Source organism: Triturus cristatus, chromosome 7 (assembly GCF_964204655.1).
Source record: "Triturus cristatus chromosome 7, aTriCri1.1, whole genome shotgun sequence".
NCBI lineage: Eukaryota > Metazoa > Chordata > Amphibia > Caudata > Salamandridae > Triturus > Triturus cristatus.
Window position 1 is genome coordinate 1,158,971,195 of NC_140590.1, and position 23,014 is coordinate 1,158,994,208.

General features: G+C 48.6%; 1 protein-coding gene and 1 pseudogene across 1 annotated transcript in view; both read left to right on the forward strand.

Annotated features, from left to right (window-relative positions):
* The window catches only part of LOC146811315 (uncharacterized), a 1,339,659-nt gene that overhangs the window by 421,549 nt on the left and 895,096 nt on the right, over nucleotides 1-23,014 (forward strand). The gene's annotated exons all lie outside the window — the stretch shown is intronic.
* Nucleotides 1-23,014, forward strand: part of LOC146811317 (condensin complex subunit 2 pseudogene) — a 34,197-nt pseudogene that overhangs the window by 6,960 nt on the left and 4,223 nt on the right.

Here is a 23,014-nt window from a genome sequence, read left to right on the forward strand (position 1 = left end):
TGGTCCATTTCCCTACAGGGGATGGACGATACAGTGGAACATAGACCTGGGAGTAACCATGCCAATGCAGATGGACTCTCCAGATATTTCCACTTAGAACATGAAGACTCAACTGGTCAAAGTTAGTTTAATGTCCCTGCGTTGGGGGGGGGGGGGGGTTGTGTAGGAGAGCAGGATCTGCTTCACATGGTTACCCCCACTTTCTGCTGGTGTTTCACTGTTTTTCGACCTTAGTCTGGCTGGGGCCCTGCTCATCAGGACCCCAGCCTAGCTGCTTCCTCTCTAAATTGATTCCATGTACTTTAGATACACTCCAGATTGGATTCTGGGGTACCCTTGTGAGTCCCTAGTATATAGTATACTATGTACCCAGGGCATAGGTACCACAGAGGCTTACCAGGGGCTGAAGCATGTATTGTGCCACCCCTGGAAAGCCCTTCAAAATGACACCACAGGACTGCTACTGTAGCCTGGGTAAGGTGGTGCATGCACCCCTTACCGAGGTATAGGTTCACTATACCTTACCTATCACTGCACATAGAAACCTATTAGTCATCCCTGTGGCAGGCCTTATCAATCCTGAAGGCAGGGGTGCTTGGTTATATGTGAGAGGGTGCCCAGGTTTGAGCTGAGCCCCTCTGCAGCCTTCGGAATCTCTTCTCCGGGGTTGTCAGTGGTGCAGCCTGACCATATACTCTTAAGTGCATTATAACTAAAACGGTTAATGCTAACTTGGGACTGGCTGCACGGAAACATGTCGTGTTTGGTGTCAAACACCTTGGAATCATACCCCCACATCAATTCCTGATATAAGAATAAGATCCTACCCTTCTAGAGGGGAGACATGACAGCACCGTTATATCTGGTACCAACTTAACTGAGCCCTGGCATCACAAAATGGATGCTGCAGCCACAGACACAAGTTTGGCCTCCTGCTGCTGACCGAAACTCCGGCAGGGGAGGCCTGGACAATAGGTTTCCTGTCACAGGGAGGTGTAACCACCTCCCAGACAGGCTGATGTGTATTGGGGCTGAGTGGGAGCACTCTCAGAGTGCTTTGAAGTCCTGCACTGGGGGCACATTTGGTGTCCCTGTGCATAGTCCAGCTCAAACCGGTTCAGGGGCTTCTAGCCCCTGCTCTGGCACGAAACTGGACAAAGGAAATGGGTGTAGCCACCCCTCTTTCCAAATCCTCCCATAGGTGGGTCCCTAGAGTAAGTCCAACCCCTTCCTTAGGTATAAGTAGGGCTCCCGGTTTTATGGTATTTCTTTTTTTGCCATTTCCATCTGTATTTATTCATATTTATTTTTTGCTAAATTTATCTGTATTTATCCATATTTATTTTGGGTTTTGTGGAAAAATTAAGTTGAAATTAGCATATTTCCACATTTATTTTAACCGATAAATATGCGCTCATGCTTGAATGTCTGCAAGGTTTCAGTGCTGTGAGCACCCACTGAAGATAAATCAGTGTACTTATATGAAAATATGCACATTTTTGTATCAATCTTTTGCATATCTACTGCTGTTAAAGCCTCTTTATTAAAATGTATTTCTTCTTTTAACCCTCTTATCTATCAATCCACACATCCATTGGCCTGGTAGTCATGGCATACATTATTTAGAATTACTCTGATTCAGATTCAAAAAGCTTTATTCGGTACATTATACATGACCATAAAAGCATTCTAATGACAATGATAAAAAACATGTTACTTATACATCCTCACAATTATTTACAAAAATACAGTCCATTTTTTAATTCATAATCCAAGGAATTCAATATAATAAAAGTTCATTAAAATCTATTAAAAACGTTAGTCTTAAAAAACTTCTCGAAAGTGCGGATAGTGCATTCAATTCCATATATCATACATTTGGGCTAAAGGGCATTATGTCTCCAACTTCAATCATCATAATAATTCATAAGTTAATGCCTCTAAATAGGAGTAGGTCTTTCTTCTCTTAATAGACATTTGTATAAAATTGCAAGCAGCATTCATGATTTCATCATTCTCCAATCTACAAATAAAGTTAAAAGCTTGTTTATAATGATAACATTTATTTGCTGAAAAAAGAGGTTTCAAAACAAGTTTACGAGTGTCCCTATAAAAATTACAGAATATAAAAAATTCAGCGTTGATTGAGGTGATTTTCCATCACATGGGCAATTTGGTAAAATATGATACTTTTTCCAGGACTTAGGTAATGCAACTAGATAGTGTAGGGTGCCAAGCCTTAATCTTGTTAAAAAGAACCTATGTTGGGTATTTCTTACTTTGATGAGATAGGGTTGTATGCCCATAAAAAGTGGGCGCTCATAGTAAGAAATAATACTTTGTTTCGTGCTCGATTCACCATCCCATACCAAATCCATGGCGGCAATAAGCCTTATTTTCAACTTTTTTACTATACCCTTGTATAGACATAGGTCCTTTACGCTCTAAATTTAATTTACATCTTTTTAGTAAAGTTTGAATATATTCAAACCACAGTACTTTTCTGCTATTGTCCAGAGCCAAACAATCCAGTATTATACTCATAGTAAACCTTGCTTCTTCTCTCGTCCATATCCCATGCCATAGAGTAAGACCAGCTGTTCTTATAATATCGCTAATATAGGGGACAGACAATTCTCTGTGGACTAAACAATTAGATGTGGAACTTGGAACTGCTAGCAAGCGTTTTAAAAACTTGTTCTCTTCTAATTGGTGGGTTGCAATATTAGCTCTTCCCCATAGAGCTGCGCCATAGCATGCAGTTGAGATAGATTTGCTTCTATATAGGGTGAGCATTTCCCTTATGGGTTTATTTCCTATTTTTGTAGAAAATCTAAATATACCCTCTATCGTTCGTGTAAATTTCAAACCCCAAGTACCATTTTCGTTAAACAGTAAACCCAAATACATAAAACTTGAGACTCGATCAATTACGGTGCCGCCCACATAATGCTTTTTAATCCTTGCTCTGTTTTTACCACAAGTCATGACAAAGGTTTTTGTTAAGTTCAGCTTTAAATCCTTTTCAGTCATGAACTGAGCAAATTTTTCTATCAGGCATTGCAGACCATTTGCCGTCCTTGAAATAAGGACGGCATCGCACACATAAAGGAGTACTGGGGTGGGACAGGCACCTACCTTTGCGGCATCAGCCTTTAGGTTCTGCAAAAACGAGTCAACATTATTTATATATAATGAAAATAAAAGGGTAGCTAAGACGCACCCCTGTCTTATCTGCCGAGTCCGGCGTACATTAACCCTTAATACCAAACCGAACTCTGGATAGTAAAAAGGTATAGATCTGGGACAAGTAAATAACAATATCTTTGGGGGCACCTAGCTCAACCAGTGTTTGCCACAGTTTATTGTGGTTTACCAGGTCAAAAGCACTGGTGAGATCGACAAAGCAAAGGTGTAAGGACCCTCCCTTTGCTAGGGTATATTTTCCCACCAAAAGATCCAAGTTTCCACATTGTTCTATCGTCCCAATACCTCTCCTAAAACCATACTGGGCCTCTGATAGTATGTTATTCTCAGAGGCCCAGTTTTCTAATCTTCCCAGCAGGACTCTCCCTATCAATTTGGAGGTAGAGTCAAGGAGAGATATGGGACAATAGCACTTAGCCTTCCCTCTATCCTCTTTTTTGAATATGGGAACTAATATACTTTCAACCCAAGATGTAGGTAGCATTCCATCAAAGTTGTGTTAAAAAAGTTCAATTGAATAGGTGACCAAAATTCGATATCATGCTTAAAGACATCAGTTGGGACCCCATCGGGTCCGGCGGCTTTACCACTAGCACTTTTATTTAGTGCCCCTTTAATTTCTTCTAGGGTTAGTCGGGGTAACCCAACAGGCTCAACTATATTAAAGTGGCTTTTTTCCTTTTACATAACTATGGCACCTCCTGGGTTAAAAATACTTTCAAAATGTGTTATCCATTCCTCTAATGGAACTAAAACATCTATCGTTACCGCTGAAATATATCTAAAAAAATGACATTTAATGGTTTTCCAAAATAGGCTTGTGTCACGAGTTGTTGCAGCTTGTATTAATTTGTCCCAGGCCTCTTCTCGGATCTCAGTTTTCCTAAGGTTCAGGGCAGTTTTATACTTTTGCCTTAGGTTACTTATTTCAGAATTGTTCCTGGGTTTTGTATTTAAGGTGATTTTTAATTCCTTATTTAACCTTGAACGTTCCTGGTTAAACCATCTAGGTTCTTGGTTACACATTTTATTCTTTTGTTTTATTTTTAAATCATCCACTATTGCAGTATAGAAAAAGCACCAATAATATCCGAGTTAATGGAAGAACTATCTAGGCAGGTATCTATATGATGCTGTTTTTTCCCAATAAGATTATCGATTGATCATGGGGAAAGATAAAGATCTCTGGGGCCCTCACCACTGGCCGCCAGAAATGGGTGAACTTCCTAAACAGATGCAAACTGTATGTAATTTGGGCATAGTGATTGATGATCAGCTGTCCATGAAACAGCAAGTAGCTAAGACCACATCTATCTGCTTCACTATTCTTAAATTGCTCCGTAAGATACTTTGGATGCTGCCTGAATCCACTCAAAGAACTGTTATTCAAGCCTTAATCATGTCGAGGCTGGACTATGGCAACATCCTATATTTAGGAGCAATTAGGGAGTTAGTACGCAAGCTGCAAGTGGAACAGAATTCTGCGGCCAGGTTACTCTGTCATGTACCCAAAACATCCTCCATCACAGGCACTCTCCATGACCTCCACTGGCTCAGGATTGAGAACCGGACTAAATTTAAGGCCTTATACTATATGCATAAGATTAAACTAGGCACAGCACCCCATTATCTATGCTCCCTAGCCCAGACATATCTCCCAACACGTCTACTCCGTTCCTCATTCCAAGCCAAATTTTTAGTCCCCAGATTTAAACTATCACGCATGGGCGGACATTCCTTCTTCTATCTTGCCCCAGTGTTGTGGAATTCACTACCTTCATCACTCCGTCATGAAGTCAGACACAAAATCTTCCGCAAAGGCCATAAGACCTGGCGATTTAACCAGTAAATGCTGTCCTCTCTGTTGCGATTTGTCCTGGGCGCCGGGAAACCTCTGGGTAGTTGTGCGCCTTATAAATTTTATTTAATAATAATTAATAATAATAAACAAAGAAGAGTTAACACCTGACCATTTTATTGAGACTCCGTTGTTACCTTGGGTCTCGATGTTAATATCGGCTGCCTTCCCTCTTTTTGTCCGAGACATATTAAGCTTCAAAGTCAATGTTAAGGGGTGATGATCACTAAATAGGCTTGCTCAAACTGTAAAGGATTCCACTAGATCCCAACATTGTTCTGAGACAATAAAATGGTCAATAGTTGAAGACGATCTAGCACCTACAATTGTCCAATGGGTGACTGTCCATCAAAATCATCTAATTCCATAATTACTAAACTATATTTATGAATAGCAAAATTAATGGCTTCACCATAAGTGTCATGATAAAAATGGAAGATTCGGTCCCCATAATAATCAAGATAGCCACATTGTTCTCCTGCTATAGCTTCACATTTTTCAATATTAAAATCTCTAGCCCAGATAAACATATGATCACCCCCCCCATCCCTTTTAGGAAACCATCCAAATCCTCTTCTAGAGAATTAATTACCTTGGATCTTGTATTATCAAAAATGTGATTATAGAAATGAATTACAATAATGGACTGTTTCCCCTCAACTTTGCAATAAAATAATTGATAAAATTGTGACGCGATATATAATTTTTTTAAAGTGAGGGGAGAGGATACTGGAATTGCGGCTCCTGAGCCACCTTTTGCACAGCTCATTCTAGATGTTGTGGCATGTGTACTTATAGTCTGATAGCCATTTATAAAAAATTATTCAGTATGCCAGGTTTATTGGAGCAAAATTAGAGCACAGTTCTCAAGCTTTTTTAACCATTCCTCGTCATTTAATTTATTTTTTACCCCTGCCACATTCTACGACATTATACACAAATTTCCTTGGGGGTGGTGACAGACACTATCCACTTGCACGGTACTCCTTACATCCTTTTCACAGTCTGGAGACCTCTGTTCAAGGGGTCGTTGGCTAGCACAATCCGCTTGTGCTATAGACCTACTATCCTTTTTATAGTATAAATACCCATCATGCTGTATTCTGTTATACTTAAAAGGGATTTTCTGACTACTTGCTGATAGCCCAATAATTTCCATCACCTGTCAATCTACATCGCTACAATTTCTTAGTGGGGTATATCTGTTAAATGTAGGGGTAATCCCCATTAAATCATACCTTCCCAACTTATTTAATTCATTGTAACAATGCTCTTTTTTTGGTTTATAGAAATATCCAAGTGCAACAGCAGTGATGTATTCACCCGAATGTGCAGTGGATTCTACTGAGGAATTACAAAAAAAGTCTAACAAATTTCCTACCAGTTCCCTGCTACAAAAATTAACTACTACACAGTCTCCCTGACATGTTTTCCTTGAACTCCCTACCCAACTCACTCTTCTCAACATTATAATATTTTGTTGTAGTAAGTTAATATTGAGTTTAGACTTAGTAGAAATCCAGTGCACAACCTGGTTCTTTAATGTGTCATACCTGGTTCTTTAATGTGTCATATGATTCCCTTTTGATTCCCATAGCTTTAGGGAAAATTTTCAAAATAATCACATAGGGGGTCACCTGTGGGGGTAAATGCAAAACTTCCACAGAATTATTATTTAATAGTTTTGACCCTTCCATCGTTTCCGGCTTATTTACTTTAACTGTAGTTGTTAAATTAACAGAACCGTCTTTTTCCGTCCTTTTTGATTGGCCTGGTGACAAGTCGTTCCGTTGTGATGGTACAGAAGGCGCAGATCTTGGATGCTTTTTGCCGGCTGAGTTTTGAGACCCAGAGCATTCTTTCTGTATCTCAGCTGATGTTTTTATGCTGAGTGTTTTATTCGATATCTTTGTGGGTAATGATTCGGAGACCAGTTCTAATAGGTGCATAACATCCTTTTTAACTAGTTCGATCTCTGACATCAGTCGGCGTTCGATACTGTCCATTTTACCATGCAGTTTTTAAAAAAGATTTTCCAGATTTATTGTTTTTTGAGCATGGTTATCCATGCTATCCATATGGGTGCCCCCAAACCATTTGACACCCCCACATTTTTCACTCCTTTTTTAGCTTTCGGTTTAGATTTCACTTTTGTTAGCTGGGTTGCCATAGGCATGTGTTTTACTTGGGGAAGTTGTTTCGGTTTTTTAGCCGGTGGAGAAACCAATTCCAAGGAGTCAGATAGCACAGAAATTTCCAAAGGGGACGTCAGAACACAGGAATTTGCCCTGCCTGTAGAGTTGACTGTGTTATTTTCACAAAGGCTTGTAGTTTCTACCATAGGGTCCTTATCGTACCCCTTATCATTCCCCTTTTCAATTCCCTTATTCGTTGTAAGAGATGAAACTATTGGTATGCTCTCAAACTTTAGTAGCGACTTTTTCATTGCAGCATCTAGGGAGTCTTTTGTGGCTGCGAGTTCTTCCTCGACCTGCGTTATCTCGTTATTAATTATCCCCACAGCATTTTTCAGGAAGTTAGTGACAGGCACATTTTTAGTAGTGGACTTCCCTCCATTAGAGGCTAATGTTCTCTTGCCCATGATCTACTATCGTTTAAGTTCAGTAAATTGTACAATTTATATAACCCGGCTCCTTACCAGTGAGGTGTTGCTCTTAGGGCCAAGGGGAGTGGCCCAGCCCAGCCTTAGCCTGCCGCGGACAGGCGCAGACGGGCCCACCCTCGGTCTGGGCTTCATCCGCGTGCGTCCCGCGTTGCGGGAGTTCTCGTTCGCTTTTGTTGCACCTCCTGGCGCTGATGGGTGACGTTGCGGCCGTGCACCGCCGGTAACAGGCAGAGCTTGATCTTGCAGTGAGGGCCGGTGGAGTCGGCAAAGACAGGGAAAAATACGCCGCAGGTATGACTGGCTGCTGGTTAAAAAGCAACTCAATTTCCGTTTATATCCACATTTAAAAATAAATACAGAGAACAAAAGAAATGTTTTCTGTCAATATTTATCTGTAAAATTCAGTAAAAACGGAAAACAAGGAGCCTTAGGTATAAGTAAGGAACCCCTGGCAACAGGAAGTTAGATTTCCCTGGACAAAACTCTGAAGCTGAATCCTGGAACTTCGACGCTCTACTCAAGACTAGAGGACTGAAGAAATCTCCCTTGGGGTCAAGGAGTGACTCCCCTGCTTGACAGGCACCAACAAAGCATTTTGCCGGTCTGCATCTCCGAAGCTCCCGCCAGACTCCGAAGTATTTGCAGCCCAGGAAGAGGATTTCCAGACATCTCAGAGGCCGACCGAGTCCCCAGCAAGGCTGAGACCCGCAGCCCTCGTGAGTAACGTGGAACCGGAACTCCTGGTCACCGTGCACATTTCCAAGTGCATTGACTTCCCGACGTCTCTCGAAGTCGTGCTTTGGTTACTTGTAGCCCCCGCCGGAGCACCATCTGCACCAAAGATTGTGGGCCTACACTCCATGAGTGTTCCGTGAGCCTGCTTCTTGCATTTCAGCTCGAGGCTCCTTCGCGATCCCTGGTCCGTCGACTGGTGGGTCCCTGTGAAGGCAACTTTGATTTTCCTTCGGCTTCCCTGGTTGCTCCAGACATGCCCTGACTCCCCACTGCGTGGTGAGTCCCCCAGACCTTGCTGGTCTGCACCGAAGCATCTTTCTCCTTTCTGCGTGGGATGCTGTTGCCAAGGCTTGTTGTGTCCAATCCGGGCACCGACGCTGCAGCACTCGACATCCTTCGTGGGACAGCTCGAATCCAACTCCTAATCGTCCTCGACGCCTCCTGGTCCTCGTGGCTGAAGAGTCAAGCTTCACCTTCTTCACCTGAAATCACCCGACATCGGTGGGCATTTGCCTATTGTGGCCCTGATTACTGGCAAGTGACCCAGACTCTGTCCCCTCTGCTTTTAGGTTCTTTTCGACTTCGATCCAAGCTTGTATCTCTTCAGACACTTCTCATCTTCCCGGCAGCAGCACTTCTTTGCCAGCTCCCATTAAAAACAACGACACAATCCGGCACCATTTGACACCTATGCACCCGGCTTCCCCGGGTGGGGTAACACGAGTACTCCGGGGCTCCCGTGGGTGTTGACCCTAGAACCTCCTAAGTCCCAAAGGGTTTGGTCTTGACTCATTTCTAAGTGTCCCTAATCTTTAAAAATCTAACCGCGACTTTCCCCATAGAAGCTAATGGGAGCCCGCGTCTGTGTTCTCACACTGCACACGGCCCCCGTGGGTCCCCTGTGTCTCTACCTTGGATGGTTCCTTGGGGTCCCTGTGATTCTACAGGCTCTAGGCCTTGTGTCTAGTTAAGTCGTGGTTCTAATCCCCCTATTTTAGTGTATGGTTTGGCTCGCCCCTAGGGCCTGACATGTATTTGTGCTATTTTACTGTACTATTTGAAGTGTAACTTATGTGTTTTGACCTCTAGGCTCATAAAGAGACTAGGAGGGTGTGTTTAGAAATAAATACATATATTTTATATATATACCTTGTGTGGTTGTCTTTCATTTAGCCATTCAAGAGATTTTAGACTGATAAAACAAGCTGCTTTATATTCCTTCAAGACTTAGCCTGAAGGCTGCTCTCCATAGCTACCATTAGGATAGCTTTCAATAAAGGTTGTCTCGTAGATGCAAACCGATCAGATGCATTTCAGGTGCCTGCCTTGCAGAGGAGTAACTCCTTTACTCCAAGGGAGATTCTTCGGTCATCCAACGTAGTGTAGATAGTTGAAGTACTTGGTTTCTGTAGCAGAGTTTCGTCCAGGTAAATCTAAAGTCCTGTAGCCAAGGTTTCCTACTGTATACCCAAGGAAGGGGTGGGACAAACTCAGGGGACCCACCTATGGGAGGGTCAGGACAGAGGGGTGGCTACACCCATGTCCTTTGTCCAGTTTCGCTCTAGAGCAGGAGCAAATGGCTCCTGCAACCGGTTTGAGCTGGACTATGTACAGGGACACCAAATGTGCCCTCAGTGCAGACATCAAAGCACTCTCAGAGTGCACCCACCCAGCCCCAATACACTAAAGCCTGTCTGGGAGGTGGTCACACCTGCCTGTGACAGGAAACCTATTGTCCAGCCTCCCCTGCTGGAGTTTCGTCCAGCAGCAGGAGGGCAGACTCGTGTCTGTGGCTGGCAGCATCCATTTTGTGATGCCAGGGTCTGTGAAGTTGGTACCGGGTGTACCGGTGCTGTCATGTTTCTCTCTCTAGTAGGGTGGAATCATACCTCTCACACCAGTTACTGGTGTGGAGGTATGATTCCAAGGTGTTTGACACCAAACACGACATGTTTCCATGCACCTGTTTTAAAGTTAGCATGTACCGCAAGGTTATAATGCACTTAAGAGTATATGGTTGGCTGCATCACAAACAACCCCGGCATATAGCTTCCGAAGGCTACAGAGGGGCTCTGCTCATGCAGGAGCACCCTCTCACATAAAACCCAGCACCCTCCCTTTAGGATTGATAAGGCCTGCCATAGGAGTGCCTGATAGGTTTATATGTGCAGTGATAAGGATAGATATAGTGAACCTATATCTAAGTAAGGGGTGTGTTAGACCTGGCACCATTGGCGTGAGTCTCCCTTCCAATTTTTCGCTGTGCCTCCTCTGTTTTTTCTGGTGATAGATGCTCTGGGCGCTGCGCCACTGCCATTCAGTGCCGCAGCGCGGATGCTCCCTGTGTAAAGATGACCTATGAATTGATGTATCCCTGATTGGCTTATTCGGTCCACCTGTTAGTCCCTAGTAATGTGGCCTGTGTGTGCCCAGGGCTAGTGAACCAAAATGCTGCTGGTGGGCCTGCAGCACTGGGTTGTGCCACCCACAGAAGCAGCTTGTAAATTGTGTCTCATACCTGCCACTGCAGAGTCTGTGTGCAGTCCAGAACTGCCATCTTGGCTGTGAAGTGCACCCACTTCCCAGCCCCTGAACCTTCCCTTGGCATCATGTAAGTCCCCCTTATGGTAGAGCGCATTGTATGTGTAAGGTAGGACATGCCCTGGTGTATGTAGCATGTCCTGGTAGTGAATTACACCCAATTTCGTTTTTCACTACTGTAAGGCTACCTGTTCCCCCTAGGCCAGGATGGGCGGTTTGACTATTACACCCTATAGTCCTAACTGAGCCCAGGAACATGGTAGAAAGACGGATTTAGTATGCCTGAGCTCAGAATATTAAAATACATCTTTTAGAGGAGTTGATTTTTATATTCTGTGTTTGAAAATACTACTTTCTAAAAGTGAGTATTTTCTTGCCTAAGCCTTCCAGCGTGCTCTGCTGTCTTGTGTATTGACTGTCTGGTTTTGGAGGGGCAGGGCGGGCTTAGTCAGACCTGGGTTGAATAGAGAGGTCTCCTTCCTGAGTGAGGGGGGGGGGGGGGGCAGCTCCTTGACCGTTTGCGAGCTGCCGCGGCCAAAGAGCGCTCGGAAATCCATCGCGCTGCTGCCGCTGAGTGCTCGTTGACCTGATCATCGCCCCGCACGTTTGCGGGCCTCCAAACCATCGCTATCGCCCGTTTGCGAGCCGCCGCAACCAAGAGCGTGCGGAAAAACATCGCTATCACGCCGTAGCGGCATTTTGTGGATTATTGCCACCAACTTCCAGGAACTGTGAGTAAAAGGGTCGCAGAGACCCCTGCCCTGAACTGAACTTTGCATTCCCCAATTGAACTATTTTTGCAGCATCAAGAGAGTATTATTTTTGTACAGTATTGTGGCTTTCTCGTTATTTGGTCTTGTGATAAGCCTATATATGAAGATAACTATTTTTGATAACTACCTGTGTTGTGTCCCTTTGTAGTGTTCCTCACTGTATTACTGTGTATGGTCATAGATGCTTAACACACTGCCTCTGAGATTAGCCTAACTGCTCGTGCTACGTTACCACAGGGTGGAGTAGGGGTTATCAAAAGGGGTGCAGCCCTTCACTCTGACTTAGAAAGAAGGGTGCCTGCTTGGATAGTGCCCATCCACTGCCAACCAGAGACCCCCATTTCTACAGGGTGCATGCCCCACCTTACACAGGCTGCTGTAGCAGGCCTGTTGTGTCATTTCGAATGGTCTCCCCGGGGTGGCATACTACATGCTGCAGCCCCTGAGAGGCCTCTGGGGTACCTATGCCCTGGGTATATAGTATACCATATACTAGGGACTTATAAGGGTACCCCAGAATCCAATCTGGAGTGTACCGAAAGTACATGAACAACCAAATCTGAAAGAAACACGTTAGTTAGATTCATTACCTTAGAATATCCCCAGGCGTCAGGCTGGATCCGGAAAGATTTTTCGTCAGCAGAACCCTTGCGCGTCGGTAGGTGTTGTCTGCGGCTCCGCGTCCGTTGTCGGCGTCGTGATCGCCGAGATGACGTCGTCGGAGTACTTAGGCACCGCCCTCACGCGCTGACATCAGTTCTTCTTTTTTCCGCACCAGTAAGCGCAGATCCGAGAAGAGCATGCCCTTAGTCACTTTTTGACTAACTTTTTGGACTATTTTGATCTATTCTTTCGAGTCGACTTCGACTCCTGATGCCAGTAGGGATGCCCGGGTTCAAGCCGTGTGACGCCTGTCACCGACTGATGTTTGTTACTGACCCCCACCATCGGTGTCTCTACTGCCTTGGGGCCGACCATGATGACAAGTCGTGCCCCGACTGCCTTGACCTCGAAGGAGCGGTCTCGCAAGCTCCTCGAGATCCAGCAGTCGGCTCCACGGAGCCGAAGTCATCACCGCTCGTCTGCCATCGCGCCTCTGGGCCCCGCAGGTCCAACTGAGGGGGCCTAGCGAGCCAGCGGCTTCGGCGACGTCTTCGAATTCGGTCCCGACGCCGCAGGTCCCCGTGGGATCCAGGCCTGGATCCCGGTCGACGCTGGTTGACCTTACGATCCCTCTGCCGGTGCCGACCCCTATGGTGCCGCCCCCGGAGCTGTCTTTGGACGACACCGTCCCTAGTTTCAGCCCCGGTCTGGGCCCGGCGCCGTCTCTGGCACCGATGGATGAGCATTTCATCTATAACCTGGCTCCGTCCTTTCTACCTGTATACCAGGAGACGGATGAAGGGGAGGACTGGGAGGGGTCTGAGGACCCTCTGGCACAGCAGTGCCAGTTAAGTCAGGACTGGGCAGACGACCTGGGGGATGCCAGTGGTCTCGACACTTTGCCTGACACTGGCTTCATCTCTCCTCCTTCCGTGGCTATGGAGGAGGGTGCGCCTTATTCTGTGGTGCTGCGCAGGGCTGCCGAGGCCCTTCACCTGGAGCTCTCTGCAGCGGCTGTGAGGACTAACCTCCTCACTGAGGTGCTTCAACCGCCAGTAAGCTCTTCGGAGCCTCTACTGCGGCTCAATGAGGCCCTCACCGACGTTCTGATGGGCACTTGGTCCAAGCCCTCTACAGTCACTCCTGTGGATCGGAACGTGGCCCGGCGCCACCGCCCTGTTCTGGGCGACTCCAGCTTTCTGTCGGTACACCCCACCCCTGAGAATCTGGTTATCCAGGCCTCTACATCCCAGACCGCCTTCCCGTCCACTCCCCCGGATCGGGAATCCAAAAGGTTGGAGCAGTTTGGGAAGAAACCGTTTTCCTCCTTCAGTTTGGGGTTGCGGTCCATTAATACCGCGTGCCTTTTGGACCGTTATACCCACTCCTTGTGGGATACGGTGGCGGACATGCTGCCCCAGTGTCTGGAGGAGGCCAGGACACGGCTCGCCCAGGCTCTTGCTGAGGGGCGGGATGCAGCACGGTACTCCATTCGATGTGGACTTGACACCACAGACTCGCTGGATAGAGCGATTGCGACGACTGTGGCGATTCGTCGTCACACCTGGCTGAGGTCCACGAATTTTTCAGGGGATGTCCAGAGCACCCTCATGGACATGTCCTTCAATGGCCATCGCCTTTTTGGCGACAAAACGGATAGTGCGCTGGAGCGCTTTATGGACTCCAGGGCTACGGCCAAGTCCTTAGGCCTCTCGGCCCCGCGCCCGCAAACTTCCGCTTTTTGCCCGTTTCGTGGCCAAGGGAGGGGTGCCCCCGCACATCCGTCCAGCCACAGGCCGCAGAACCAGCCTCAACGCAGGGGGACAGAGAGCCGGTCAGTCCACATCTGCTCCCGCAGCATCTGCCTCAAAGCCTTCCTAGCCCGAGCTTTCAGGCCCATTCCACGCCAGTGGGAGGCAGAGTTCGCCATCACCTGCTCCACTGGCGTAACATCACGACGGACAGGTGGGTGCTGCAAATCGTCCGAAGGGGCTACTCCATCCCCTTCGAGGCGACCCCTCCAGCCATGCCTCCGCAGTACCACCGCATGTCGGGGGATCACTTGCCACTTCTGCAGGAGGAAGTTACGGCCCTCTTGACCAAGGGAGCCATCGAGTGCGTTCCTGGCCTAGAAGTAGGACGGGTTGTTACTCCCACTACTTTCTGATTCCCAAGAAGGGAAAGGGGGGCCTACGCCCTATCTTGGACCTCAGGAGCGTCAACGCCTTCCTCCGGAAGGAGAAGTTCAATATGCTCACTTTAGCTCAGGTTCTGGCTGCCCTAGACCCTGGAGACTGGATGTTAGCGTTGGACTTGCAGGTCGCAAATTTCCACATCCCCGTCCTGCCGGCCCACCGGCGTTACCTGCGGTTCAAGGTGGGCCACGAGCACTTTCAGTTTACCGTGCTCCCCTTCGGCCTCACCATTGCCCCTCGGGTGTTCACGAAAGTGATGGCGGTGGTCGCAGCTCATCTGCGCAGAGTAGGGGTTCCAGTCTTCCCCTATCTCGACGACTGGTTGTTGAAGGCGGGCTCGCCCCAGGCAGTCGTCTCCCACCTCCAGACTACGGCCGACCTCCTGCATTTGCCGGGGTTCTCCATCAACGTGCCGAAGTCACATCTGAGTCCCTCCCAGAAGCTCCTTTTCATCGGAGCGGGTTTGGGATTTTCAGGCTCTGATTCTGATCTTTTAGCCTTTATTCCAAGTTTCGGTCAGGATGGTCCTACGGCTGCTGGGTCTGATGGCCTCCTGCATCCTGCTTGAACATCACGCCAGGTGGCGGATGCGGGCTCTGCAGTGGGACCTGAAGTTCCAGTGGGCTCAACATCGGGGTGACCTGTCCGACCACGTCCTGATCTCGGAGGGCACTGCGAGACAGGTGCAGTGGTGGCTCATGGACCGCGATTGGATCTGCGGCAGATCCCTCTCACTACCGCAACCGGAGCACGTAGTGGTGATGGATGCATCCCTCTTGGGATGGGGGGGCCACATGGGAGAGGCGGAGATCAGAGGCCTCTGGTCTCCGGCGGAGTCCCGGCTCCATATCAACCTATTGGAGCTGCGGGCGATCCAGCTTGCACTGAAGGCATTCCTTCCCTCTGTCCGGGGAAGTGTAGTGCAGGTGTTCACGGACAACACCACCACCATGTGGTATTGCAACAAACAGGGCGGGGTGGGGTCGTGGACCCTTTGTCAGGAGGCTCTGCACCTCTGGACATGGCTGGTACATCAGGGCATCACCATGGTGGTTCAACACCTAGCGGGTTCTCTAAACGCCAGGACGGACGAACTCAGCCGCCGGTGCATGATGGATCATAAATGGCGTCTGAACTCGGACGTGGCAAAAGGCCTCTTTCGGCAATGGGGAGAGCCTTGGTTAGATCTATTCGCCACTGAAGAGAACGCGCAATGTCATCAGTTCTGCACGTTGGCATTTCCAAGGCAGCACTCGCTCGGAGACGCTTTTCGTCGCGAGTGGAGTTGCGGTCTGTTATACGCCTTTACGCCTATACCACTTCTGCCCAGAGTGCTGAAGAAGATCAGGCGCGACCGGGCCCAAGTCATCCTTGTGGCTCCAGATTGGGCACGAAGATACTGGTATCCCGAGCTACTCAGTCTGTCAATCGATCCCCCGATTCGACTGCCTCTTCAGGGGGACCTTCTGTCGCAGCAACAGGGGACGGTCCTCCACCCGAACCTGTCCAGCCTCCACCTCCATGTGTGGAGATTGAGCGGCGGCAGTTGATGCCATTTTACTTGCCTCCTGAAGTCTGTGATGTCATTCTGGCAGCCAGGCGTCCCTCCACTAAAACGGTATACGCTTGCAGGTGGAACGAATTTGTGGCATGGTGCACAGCAAAGGCTGTGGATCCCCTTTCCGCCCCTCTTTCTGAGGTTCTCCTCTTTCTTCTTTCTCTGGCCCAGCAGGGCTCTGCTCTGGGCACCATCAAGGGATATCTTTCAGCTGTCTGCCTTCTTACGGCTTCCTGATCAGCCTTCTCTTTTCAAGTCCCCTGTTGTTGTAAATAGATTAGTAAAAGGCATTACTCACATGTTTCCTCCTGTCCCCTTCATAATGCCTCAGTGGGACTTGAATCTGGTGTTAACCTATCTGATGTGCGCTCCTTTTGAGCCGCTTCATAACTGTCCTCTTCGTCTTCTGACTCTCAAGACTGCTTTCCTGGTTGCCATCACCTCTGCCAGAAGAGTGAGTGAGCTCCAGGCTCTTTCTTCTAAACCTCCTTTCCTCTGTCCATCCGGACAAGGTTGTTCTGAGGACTCGACCTTCTTTTCTTCCTAAGGTGGTTACTGCCTTTCATATCGGGCAGTCTGTTACCTTGCCCACCTTCTTTCCGCCTCCGCATCCCTCGAAAGAGGAAGAGAGGCTCCACCGTCTGGACCCAAAACGTGCGCTCTCCTTCTATCTGGACCGCACCAAACAGTTCCGGGTGGACGACCAACTCTTCGTTGGCTACGTGGGCGCTAAGAAGGGGCGGGCAGTGCACAAGCGGACCATCTCTCGGTGGGTTGTTTTGTGCATTAAGGCCTGTTATTCCTTGGCTAAGAAGGATCCTCCTGTGGGGCTGAGGGCCCATTCCACTCGGGCCACAGCGGCTACTACTGCCTTGGGACGGGGAGCCCCTCTGCAGGACATTTGTCAGGCAGCACGTGGGCCTCGCTGCGCACGTTTGCTAAGCATTACTGCCTGGACAGCCAAGTCCGGAGAGACGGCTTCTTTGGCCGTTCCGTTCTCCAGGACTTCCTGGTGTGATCTTGGTTCGCAGACCCACCACCGGGGTTGGTATTGCTGGGGTATCTATTCTAAGGTAAGGAATCTAACTAACGTGTTTCTTTCAGATGAACAAGTTACTTAACTTCGGTAACGATATGTCTGTAAGAAACATTAGTTAGTTAGATTCCTTACCGCCCCACACATCCTCCCCGTTCTGCGAACTGATATCTAGGGTTAAGGTCATCCCTTTCAGGACCCTAGTTTCATGGCACCAGTGTCGGTTTCTTGCACGGCTCTGCCTTTCTGGCGCGGAAAGCTATATACAGAACTGACGTCAGCGCGCGAGTGCGGTGTCTAAGTACTCCGACGACGTCATCCCGGCGATCACGACGACGGACGCGGAGTAGCAGACGACGCCTACCAACGCGCAAGGGTACTGCTGACGAAAAATCTTTCCGGATCCAGCCTGACGCCTGGGGATATTCTAAGTTAAGGAATCTAACTACCTAATGTTTCTTACAGATGTATCATTACCGAAGGAAAGTAACTTGTTCTTTAGGGAGAAAGCAGATAGACTGGAGTCCTGATTAGCAGGATCCCAGTCAAACTATGTCGAAAACCAGCAAAACGCCAGGCAAAAAGTGGGGGTAATCAGTCAGTTTGATTCCACCTTGCTACATAAACCCCCCTCCCCCTCCCCCCAAATGAAAGGAGATAAGGCTAACCTTGGCCAGTTGAGCCTTTATTGACTAAGTGGCCATATAAGGAAGATCCTGCACTAGCATGGATACACCCTGTCTTATGGTCCACTAGGCAGACCCTACGGCTAAGTGTATGGGATGGTCTTCAAAAGTTGAGATTTCTACCTGTAGGGTGTTTTGTCAAAGTAAAAGGCTGGTGGGGTGTCTGAGTAGGGAAGTGAGGCCCTAATAAAGTTGGCCTCAGCTTCCTCAGATCACTAGTCATCATGGAGGCCTTTCTTTCCATGACTGAGTTGTATCTGGCCCTAAGGGTCATCCTCTGGCTGCCTACAGCGGGGGGTTGGGTCCCTTTGGTTGGAACACTGGAGGGACATGGTAGGTTTGGAACCACTTGGTCCCAGGTTTGTCTTTGTCCAACAGAGTTCATCTGGGGGTGGTCCCTATTCAATGTTAAGATGGATACCTCAGTGTGTTGAGGAATTTCCACCTGGCTAGGGCTACTAGACTGGGTGCCCCATATCTGTTGATGGGATGTTCCTCTGGGCAGTGGGCCTTTAGGGATCCACTGACCTTCCTGACCTCTGCAGCCCTAGGCTGATTAAGGTAGGGTAGAGAGGGGCAGGTTACCTGCTCCAGACTGGGTACCTCCTTGGAAGGGTCCCCTGCCATCACGGGTGTTGTCAGGCCAGGCCTGACCACCTCTTGGGCAACTCCTTCACAAGGGGTAGGATCAGTTCCCCGAGGAAGCTGACCCTTACCTACAGTCTGGGGGAAGAAGACTTTTCTCCAACCCTTGTGCTCTCTTGTGGAGTAGAGTGGGCCATTCTTTCAGGCTCCATAACTCCAAGATTTCCCTGGGGTTGGGCTGTGACCCTAAGAGCCCCACCAACCCTCTCAGGAAGGCCTAACATTCTTAAATAGGCCTGGTATTCAACCTCAGACCAGGCTGAAATTTCCATATAATTTCCCAATAGGCAATCTACAGTCAAGTTTGGGGACACTGCCACTCTCTTTGAGCCAGTGACCCCTCCCCAGCTGAGATTGACTATGGCCATGGGATGATCTCTCCTGATCAATATAACTCACACTAAATAAAGGATAGTACGCTTGATCTGGAAGTAATAGAGGATAGGTAACATAGCCATTGTTCTTTAGGTGTTACAAGGTTCTATCCGACCCTTTTGTGTGAGGAATAGGTTAGTACAACCCTTGGGTTTGTGGGTCTAGGTATCTTTCTTTTCCCCTTTTTTATAGGCTGTTTAAGAAGTCAGGGACGCCAGACGTTGAGTTGTCCAGACGTAGGCATCATGACTGAGAATACATGTCTTTCGTTTGATGATGATATGGTACAGGCCATTTTGCAGACACCCAGTATATTGGACACACAGATTTCACAGTTGTTAGCTCTCAATGAAGAGTGGACTAAACTTACCAACTTAAAGAGACAACATATACGGACGGCCTTACATGCCGCAATATTGACAGAGTATTTACGTGCGAATATAGCCCCACAGGGCCTAGTCGTCTCTAATGCTCTGAGACTGTTCCTTGATAATAAGGTGTTTAAAATTAATTGGTCCAAAATAGCATGGAAATGCTCAAGAGATTGGCTTATTTTGTTGATTAACACTGCCAAAGAAACAGCTGATCTTCTCATTATTGAGATTCAGACCTTAGAAAACCAATTGAAAAGCTCAATACAGGTGACTATTTATAAAAAGAGACTCGAAGAGATTACGAAGGCACTTAATGAAACGAAGGAAGATCTCATTAAGTACAAAGTGAGTAAACGTAAAAAAGATATGGATAGATTTACTCAAGAAAAAATATACCCCTATGTAACAGATGAATATACCACACAGCAACCCAAAAAAAACAACCGGAGAGGAGCAAGAGGCTGGCGCCGCAATACCGATGAATGGATATCGAATTCAGACGACTGGAGTCAGTCTGAAGAAACAGGATCAAGTGACTCAGATTCATCTTATAGAGCAAGATCTATGAGGGGTAGAGGCAATTTTTCTAACATGCCTCAACAGATGCCATGGTGGCCACCACAATCGTGGCCCTATCAACCTCCACCGTTCCAACCACAACCATTTGGCATTCCAGGTTATCCACCGCCTTTTTTTGGCCAGGACAGGGGACGCAGAGGACGTCGAAGAACAAACAGAGGACGGGCACAAGAGGCACGTCAAGTACCACAGAGAACACATGTCCAGTGGGACCCATCGTTGGAACAGAGGATCACGAGGAGCATGACGGGCGCATCTACCAGCGGGACAAAGACTTAGTTGTTAACCTAAGCCAAAGGTGCCTTACCCCTATGGAACTTCAAGTTTTGGAGAAAGGACTAGGTTTTGTGCCGACGCACATGGGCGATGATTTTAAAACACACCAAGAATTCTTTGCTTTTTTTTTGAAGATACATCTATCTTTTTTTTTCAATAACCAAAATGAGACCACAAACATTCTCCATTAATACAGGTCTGAGAAACAAGTCCACATACCATCTCTACAAAAGCTGTTCTGAAAGATTTTGCTTTAAAGAAGGCATTAGCAAAACAACTGTTTTTCAATTTAACCAAAGAAGAGGAACAATGTGCATGTACCCTTGGGTCTGACCCTCTTCTAGTAAACAAACCAGCAGACAAAGGTGGGGCTACGGCTGTCATGGACACAGTTATGTACTGAAATGAATGCCTACGACAATTACAGGACACTAAGTACTACATGCCCATTAATCGTGATCCCACCATGAGACTACAAAAGCCCATAAATGCGATGGTTAAGACAGCAGTTGAGTCGGTATGGATTACCAAGAATTTTTTTTTTTTTTGTTGAAACCGTTTATTGCAATCTCAGGTATATACAAGTATGGGCCTACAACCTTCCGGCCGGCCGCTAGAGTGACAGGAGCATCTGACAAACTTACAAAAGGGCACTTGGCGTTACAGAGAAGCAAATCAGGAGACATCAACGACGTAAGCCACATGACTCTAAGCCCACAATACGGTTTCATTTTATACACACGCAACAACATAGAAAAACACACCCGCAAGGCAACCCGCAATCGAAGGTAACCACACGTGCTCCTCGAATAAGGGACCCCGACCATCCACAGGAATCTGAAGAGGGGGAAGGGAAACAAGTCCAGGACTGGGGGAACTCTGTGCCCGGGGCTGGGGGAGGGGGTCAACTAGGGGGACGGAGCCGGTGAGGCAGCAGGCAGCAGTGGTGGCTCGCAAATACCCCCGCGGTAGGCGTTCCAGGGGCCCCATATTTTCACCCACGCCCCAGGCTTGCCCCTCGCCACATACACCACCTTTTCTCGGAACATGCACCAATCCATATGTTCTTTCCAGGCCGACACCGCCGGGGGCCGCTGGGATCCCCACAGTTGAGCGATGTCACGCTTAGCTATCATATATCCCAGAGTCACCCATCGCGTCTGCGGAACCGAGTAATCAGTTGGTTCCCACACATTCAGCAAGCATCTCCTCGCTTCAGGCAACAGTGCGACATGCGTAACCAGACGCAGGACCTCATGCACAACACGCCAGAATCGCTCCACCTTCGGGCATTCCCACAAAATATGCAAAAAAGTCGCCAAAGCACCACACCCACGCTTACACAACCCATCCTCAGCATAACCCATACGCAGAAGCCTTGGCCCCGTCATGTAAACCCGGTGGAGTATCTTAAGCTGGACGAAGCGAAGGCGAGCCGGTATGGCCACCTCCTTCGGAGAGGCCACCGCGGAAATCCAGTCTTCGTCGTCCAACTCCAGCCCGTCGGCAACCCAAGCCTCACGGAGGCCGGTCAGCAGGCCCGAGCGGTCATTAATCAATTTTTTGTAAATGAGGGAGATCGTGCTATCCGGAACGTGGCCATCCAGCACTCTATCCTCCAGGGGGGAAGACTCCGGGATGGAGGCGGCGTCTGGGAAGACGGAGCCCAGCGCATGACGGACCTGCAAGTACCGAAAGTATTCACTGCCCTGCAGCTGAAACTCCGTCTGCAGCGTCTCGAATGTTTTAAATCCCCCTCTCGTCCAGAGGTCCCCCACTTTACTGATGCCAATCGTGTCCCACTTCTCGAAGCCCTTCGAGGTCCACAGGGAGCCCAACCGCTGAGGCGCATTCAACGGCGACGCCCGGGTCAAACGGTCCTTCCACCCCATAGCTGCATTGGCCGCGTGCCACACCCGCACCATGACACGCGTGGGCCCCGTCAAGCGGGGATCCGGCGCGCCAGAGTAGAGTGCTCGATTGTAGTCGTCACCGGGCAGGAGCATCTTGTCCATTTCAAATGCCGGGTTCAAGGCGGGCCCATAGAGGCCGTGATTAATTGCAGCTAGCTGGGAGGCCCAGTAATACCGCTTAATGTCCGGGAGGGCAATCCCCCCGTCGTACCACGGGAGCGTCAACTTCGCCAGGGCTATACGCGGCCTCCCGTCCCAGAACAGGCGGCGCTGTAGACTCTCCACCTCACGGAAGTAGCGCGCCGGGACTAGGTCCATAGTGTTCTGGAGAGCGTACAGGAAGCGCGGCAACGACATCATCTTAAACAATGCCGCCCGGCCGAGCGGCGAAAGCGGCAGGTGCCGCCAGCGCGTGACGTCCTCCTTCAAGCGCTGGAGGGGGGGAAGCAAGTTTCGCTCGTAGCGGGCCGCCGGGTCCAGCGTGATATAGACACCCAGGTACCGAAACCCCTGCGAGGCAATCTGGATCGGACATCCCCGCGGGAGGACGGGAGCCTCCCCGGAAAGCACATAGACACATGATTTAGCCCAGTTGATGACAAGGCCTGAGTTACGGCCAAAGGAGCGCAGGACATCAACCAGGACAATCAGGGATTTGCGCGGGGAGGCTAGGTACAAAAGGATATCATCAGCGTAGAGGGACACGCGGTCCTCATACTCGGGGTCCAACGGAGACCACGGATGGAAGGGTGCCACCGCAACCACTCCGCCAGGGGTTCCAAGGCCAATGCAAACAGGAGCGGCGACAAGGGGCAACCCTGTCGCGTGCCCCGTCCCAGCGCGAACGGGGCCGAGACTCGCCCATTCACTACCACCTGCGCTAACGGGCCCGAGTACAACAATTTGACCCAGCTGATGAATCCCGGTCCAAAACCAAATTTCGCCAGCATCGCCCAAATGTATGGCCATTCGAGCGTGTCAAACGCCATGGTGGCGTCTCAGGACGCCAAGATGGCCGGCTCCCGCACAAACGG